The following is a 7,733-nucleotide window of genomic DNA, read 5'->3' as shown; positions in this document are numbered from 1 at the left end:
CATTACTATTCCAAAATATTTATTCAACAGAACCGGACTAATTTGTCCAATTGTACAAAAGCGATTATTGCATAAAACCGAATTATCGCAACCGCCATTTCAGCGGTCGTTCATTCAAATGATGTGAATTCTGTTATGCTGGTCACATACCAACAATTAAATTCATTACGATGCGTTTACACAACGTACCTACTATGTATGTGTGTAATAATATAATATTACTACAAAAGGTCCGTGACTACACATGAAACAGATTATGAAATGTTATTATACGCAATATATCCAACGTCAAGAAATTTATTTTATCGTATAGCAGAAATTTATTTTGATTTGTTGTATGTAAAATATTCTGTGACATTTGACATTATGCTGATATTTTTGCTAGAACCTTACAAGTTTCCTCTACTGAGATTTTGTTTAGCTATTATCGTACTGATATAATATAGTAATAAATAATGCAATTTTGTATAAATAATTAAGATAATTTGTTTTATAAAATGTGTTACGTTTGGTGTTTTACTGATGATCAAAGTAGAGCATAAAAAATCATAGACTCGTCACGAACTAGGCGAAGAAAAACTAGTAGTAGAAGAAGAGGTAAGACTACATTTTTGAAAGGAGACGACAGAGAAGGATTGGTATCGGGAACCCTCAAAGAATATTTATCCTCACAGCCCGTCAAATAATGGCCCGTGAACGTGTGAACGCTGCTCATCTTGCAGTTATATTAGCAATAAGTCCAACACATGCTGATTTGAAAGCTCATCAAAATTCGTAGCTTGCCTGGATTTTTATCCATAATTATGGAAGATCTTCGCACTGCCAGATGCTCATGTAAAAAAAAGATAAACTCATTCTAGAAGCCACGGAAATGCATAGAATCTAAATTCATGCGTTGTTTAATTGAGCATAAAAGGAACTTATTTACAAATAAACGTTTAATGTAAATAAAATGATGGTAGCCATGTTTTATTGATAATGTTAAACAGCTGTGAACAATCAATGGTGAATATATCAACGTATTATCTGAATTTTATTGAATCACATTACAATGATTCCACGCAGAGCTTTTAAACGACGAGTAAAGTTGCCGCTTTTAAATGTAATGTTCACTATTTTAAATGAGATTTTATAATATATATTTTAATTTTAATACAAAATGCGTTTATATTATTATTTTATATGTACATTTTAAAATGTATTAAATGTTTAAAAGTCAACCAAATCATACTTGCGTTGCTTCTAACGGCTCATTAATTAACACACGTAATTGAGAATCTATACTAATATTTTAAATGCGAATTTAATGAAATTTATTTCATTTTTATGCTTTATACTTGTAGACCGACCCCTAAAACGCGAGTGAAGCCGCAAGCGATATCAGTTTATAATTAACGTTATCACACTAAAGTCTAAGTTAATAAATTACACTTTATTATTGAGTGCCAAAAATCTACTTGAGCTTAACATCTAGTACCTACTCAAGATTTACAAATATGTAGACTATTTAGGTAGATAGAAATACCCACAAAGGCAATGTATTACCAACCGCCATTAAGCCGTTAAGCCTTCATAAATTTGTATCAAATGTGTATACATGTAATAAAATAGAATCAAAACCATCATTGTCACATTCACATCCTCAGTGGATATTAACGAAGGACATTATAATTGTTGAGAATAAATAGTTATATGTTCAATATTACTATTTGTTTGAAAATTGAATCCGTTGTTTGTTTTTAATTGTCGTTTCATATGCTATTTGTGGAAAAAAAGCATATCAACGGGGGAACAGTCGTATTCATTTAACATGTAATTTTGTTACTGGAGGTTTCAGTTTTTTTTATTGGTCATCAAATGGCCCAGTGGTTAGAACACATGGTTCAACCCAGGCACCACTGAATTTTCATGTGCTTAATTTGTGTTTATAATTCATCTCGTGCTCGGCGGTCAAGGAAAACATCGTGAAACCTGCATGTGTCTAATTTCAACGAAATTCTGCCGCATGTGTATCCAACCAAATGCATTGGAGCAGCGTGGTGTAATATGCTCCAAAAATTCTCCTCAAAGGTAGAGCCCAGCAGTGGGAAATTTAGAGGCTGTTAATGTTGAAAATGTTGTTGTTTAAGTTTTATATAGCAGCAAGTGGCATGTAGGTACGTGTGAAGACAGCTTTATAGTATATTCTTCTAGTTTAATTTACAGGGTGATCAATCAAATTTTAAGCAACATCAGCACCGTGACCGTTCTGTCGAATGATAAATTAACGTTAATAGATCGGCCATAGACCAGTCCCCTTCATCTAGTGTATATAAAACGATGCATTAGCCTGAATTAAATTAATTCACTTTTATGTTCAATTGCAATAAAGCAAGTAATTGTCGTGTTTTATTACTTTAAATAATTGTTTTATATAGCTCGTTGTGTTTCTAAATCTGTAAATGGCTTAATAATTGGTGTTAACGATTATTTTCATTAGCCCTAAATTCATGTGAGAATATTTAATTTCAAAGGGGACTTTTTTTATTAATGTTTATATTCTTTCATGCAATCAGTGCGAGTGATTGCCTGAAAAGGAACGTTAGGCTAAAACAAGACAAAACAAGAGAGGATATAATGTTGCTTATCAAAGAGAGCATCAAGGTATCAACGGCCAGTTTGGACATAGCGACATCCGATCGAGTAGGGCACAAAAAAGCTTCTTCTTCTTTCGAAGCCTATGGGCTTCCCGGGTAGTGATGCAATTGGACCGATTGGTACCGTATACACCGTCCATGCTAATATTTTTCGGGAAAACGTCGGAGAAAACCAAAAAACCATTTCTTGTATCTCCAAGATTTGAGAACATTTCCATTGCTGGCTCAGCTAGTATCGTTCAGTTATGGGTTCAATTGAAAGGTAAAGCCAAATTGGTATAAAAAAAACTTGGTGTGCTGTCTTCCTAGAGAAGTTGATACTTCGCGACTTCCAATCGCCTAAAACTATACAAGGCACAAATTCAGCCTCACATCTGGGCGGGTGCTCCCCAGTATTAACTTCTCATAGAATAAAAAAGGAGTTTTTAAATCAGTTTCCAAAATTTATCAGTCGGAACTCTTATGTATTCCTAATACATTTAGATTAAAGGTACAAGCAGTTACTCAGGAATACATTGCAGAATAGTATTAGGACAGAGTACTCTGAACTGCCGTAATCAGTTTAAATGGTAAACCAGTGTAATTACAAGTACAAATTACATAATATTTTAGATGCCAACATCTTGCAATGAAAATAGGCATTAGCAAAGGCTTCCTCTTACGTTTATTTCCTTCCTCTCAGGTTAGGTTGGAATTAGTATGCTATAAATGAAATGCTAGTATAGATTATAAGATACCCAAAAATGATGCTTTAAATTGTAAGCAGTGTGTTACGGTTCATAATTTTTTTATAGACAAATTATCATCTAACGGTATTTACAATTTTACGGTGACATATACATTTAAATTTTATTAAGATTATAAAAACATATGCCGATTACGTACGTACTTAATAATTAACGTTTCATAGCTTTATGCAAGCCTGTTCCGTGTGTAACAAACCCTCACCAGGCCTTTTTATGTTATAAGTAGTCGGACGTATGAAATTTTTACCATTTCATACATAATAATTGCGCTACCAACCTCGGGAACCTCTCAAACTAGAGTCACTGAGTCAGAATACATGCCCAGAGGATCTTAGATTCTATGATTATCAACTTATTTACCATATTATATGTAATGGCTTATACTTTATGATGCAAACACAATGTTAGAAGTCGAAATACAAATTGTTACTAATAAACTAATTTATTGCTATGTTTATTTCGAATACACTTCGAAACTAATTGCTTTGAATTGAAATATTATGTCACATCTAAACAAAACAATACAAGTTAATTGCGAATATAATAATAATTGTTTTATTTGTATCCTTGTACAGATTTCAATGGTCTGTGTGTTCCAGATGTTCTAATTGATAGCATATCTGGTTATGTATCGTACTGGCTAAATCTTTGACTATTTGTCTCAGATCAAACGATCTGAGTCTCTAAGATATTACTCATCAATGTTATTAGTAAATTAAAAATGGAATTAAATACTTTGTTGATTGTCGATTGTAGATCTAGCCGAATAAGGTTATTTTTATGAGAACGTAAACTTATTGGTAAGGTAATAACATATTCTATCCTATACCTCTATTATAATTCGTTCGATCGTTTGAACGCGATTTGCTATTGTTTGTTCGCAGAAATATTTTCGCAGTTTTAATATTAGTTCACTGACCTCCTAACATTATTTATTCTGTGTATTAGTGTGATTAAGGCAACATTATCAGAGATCGCCTTCATATATAATATTCAATAATTTATACATAGATAATAAAATTGATGAGTCACTCTAAGCTTTTAATTTAAGTCGTATTTAAAATTTCTGTCGAGTTTTATCTTGAATGATAATCATTTACATTCTCTAAGTTGTTTTGGTTAAAATGGCTTTTTACTGGTAATACAGTCACACGTGACCGTACCCGGAATTAAACTAACTATGGCGTCAGAATATATAATACCATAACTAAAACATACGACACAAACAAATCCAAGTTTTTTTTTTTTTAACTTTCGTTACATTAAAATTCATCCGGAAACGTAAATTCGCTGTAACTTTGACAATTAAACGACGAGCGGAATTTGTATTCAGTAACAATTTCTTAGTATTAATATGTATGACGATATAGAAATTTATTTTTTATAGACCGTCGTTTGAATATCGAACGATACAATGTTGCGAAGTATTCACAGGTCACTGTCACCTATAAAAATAATGTCTTGCATTGCCGGAAATCATAAAACGGTAGCATGGAGTTACAATCGAACCTATAATGGGATTAACGGTTAAAACGCTTTGGAAAATTCTTGAACCGATTTGTATGTAGAGGACATATCTTATCTTATTACTTTTATCGGCATATTAATTGTCGTATTAGCCGATTTGACGTTTCTTGCATATAAATATATGCCATTGTGATATACGCCCACTGATTATGTTTTCGGTCAATAGTGTAGTTGCGACATTGTCTCACTATGCCACACATCTGTTAGGGCTATAATTTGTTGTCATTTTTGGTTAGAAATTTTCGGCAGCAGCACGCAGAAATGGGAAGTTGTTCCTTACGTTTTTTTACGTTATTCGTTACTCCTAAGCTTGATTTTTCCCTGGTCTTGTTGGATTGATTGATGTCATCGGACAATAAGAGTGTACCTGTGTGCGTGCACACTTACGTACTGAGCTTTGCCTGCTATTCAACTTACTAGTCTTTTAGTTTAGCTGCAGAGGCAAAGGTCTGTCAAGCGGACTTAATCGCGTTAAAAATTACAATTATGGCAACGGAAATATTTGAAGATTATTTGGCCGTAAGCGACAATATGACCTTTATAGTAGATTTTATTAATATTAATGCATTATTAATACTTAACATAATTACATTTGTAACTAAGCAGATTATTTATAATTTAATAAGCTTATAAGGTAGTAAGTTTTTCTCATTTATTATTCTCAGTAAATACATGTAATAAACAAAGTGACTATCTTGTTCTACCCACACTTCATTCAATTTTGTTTATATACCTATAACAAAACATGCTTCCAGTCGAATGAAAACAGAATCAAGTGATTTATACAATTACATATATTATAATGTCTCCTCGATATATCCGAAGCAAATGATTCACATTTGTGTTTTATGAATACATATCATTTGATAGGAATATATTTATAAATACTGAGATATGATAGATTCTGAGAAATTGAACCTGTTACAAGAACGTTTACGTGGGAAGTTAGTAATATTTTTATCTAAATTCAAATGCTTATAATAGCTCATATCAATAGTTTTTATGTTATAGGTAGGACGACTGGCAAATTTGTCATTTCGTGGTTAGTGTTGTAGTTATGTAGGTTACATTTGTACTTTAAAAAATATTAATCATTGGAGCCCAGTGGAGCCGAGATGGCTCAGTGGTTAGAACGCGTGCATCTTAAACGATGATTTTGGGTTCAAACCCAGGCAGGCACCACTGAATTTTTATGTGCTTAATTTGTGTTTATAATTCATCTCGTGCTCGGCGGTGAAGGAAAACATCGTGAGGAAACATGCATGTGTCTAATTTTAACGAAATTCTGCCACATGTGTATTCCGCCAACCCGCATTGGAGCAGTGTGGTGGAATATGCTCCAAACCTTCTCCTCAAAAGAAGAGGCCTTTAGCCCAGCAGTGGGAAAATTTACAGGCTGCTAATGCTAAAAAAATCATTCCTCTGTTCTGTACTGTCACCAATCTCTGTAACAGAGATGCTATGTCCCTTGTGCCTGTAGTAACATTGATAACACTGACAACTCACTCACCCTGCTAACCGGAACAAGTATTGCTTTTCTGCGGTACCATATATAATAACTGTACAGTAGTATCTACCGAGATGGCTTTCCCGAAAACCTTTACGTCAAGTGAAATATAAACATTTTATTTTAACAATGTAATGTAATGTACAGTAGTGTACAGTTATTATATATGGCAGAAGTATAAACAACGATGCAAACAGTTGCTGAATTCAGAACGTCGACAGTGCGAGGTTGTGTTTATTATGCAACAACCAAAAAACCAATCTACACCATCAAACATTAGCATAAATTTATATAATATTCACGCTCGTTTATTTAAAGCTCTACGCTTGTTCTAATTTCCGTTCACATAAAACGAACGATTAGAAATAATCCGACGCGTCGGCTACATGTAATTGTGTCAACACAACGCCTTTCATAATAATTATAGGTTCTCGTGAACTAAAGGTCGTTTAGGATTAACACCTCGTACAGATATTAACTAGAATCGTGATCATAAATATTACTCTTGAGTCAACTATCTCGATTGACTGGTATTACATTTTAATGGACTAAAAAACATTTCGAATCGACGCGTGATCGTAATAAATTGAGTGCACTGTAGTGTGCTAGCACCACGTCTGGCTTCGCACGGGTGCTATAAGATATTTCTTCTATAACATTATTTTGTACTAGCAACACCGATCGGACATTGTCCTGCCTGTTTATGTATGGCAATTGTAATGGCGATCGGTTGGTCGCTCGGTAGAATTCTATCTTATCAATGAAAAAATACACAATATATGTCTGAACTTTCGTTGTAGACTTGATCGAACAGTTGAAGTATTAAATTGGGAGAATTGAAATGTAAAGGCATTATAAGAAATTAGGATATCATGAGAGTGTCAGTATTTTTTAAATATTTATTTATTTATTAACTCTTTATTGCACCCAAACTTTAAACTAAAAATTACAATTTTATTATACAAAAGTTGCATGAGGTGCAACAGGCGTATATGTATACAAGAATTATGTACCTTAAAGTCTTAAGTACATAATAATCAAGGTTAAAAATAACTACTGAATAAATCATTACCACCTGGAATGGTGGCAAAAATCTTCTACGTTCATACCAATAATGTTTTTTTTGTGCGTCAATCATGTAAAAACTTCTGAACGATCGATATGACAACCAATCAACGCGGAATTGTCCGTAGATTAATTATTTTTTTGGATTCCGTAATTCCTTACCACAGATTTAACTTCTGGAGAAGTGGGCAAGCTTCTTATCTACATATATCATACAAGAACAAACTTAAAACTACATATCAAGATCGCAAA

Source organism: Vanessa atalanta, chromosome 15 (assembly GCF_905147765.1).
Source record: "Vanessa atalanta chromosome 15, ilVanAtal1.2, whole genome shotgun sequence".
In the NCBI taxonomy this organism is placed as follows: Eukaryota; Metazoa; Arthropoda; class Insecta; order Lepidoptera; family Nymphalidae; genus Vanessa; species Vanessa atalanta.
The sequence above is the reverse complement of the archived record's forward strand: the minus strand, read 5'-3'. Positions refer to the sequence as shown.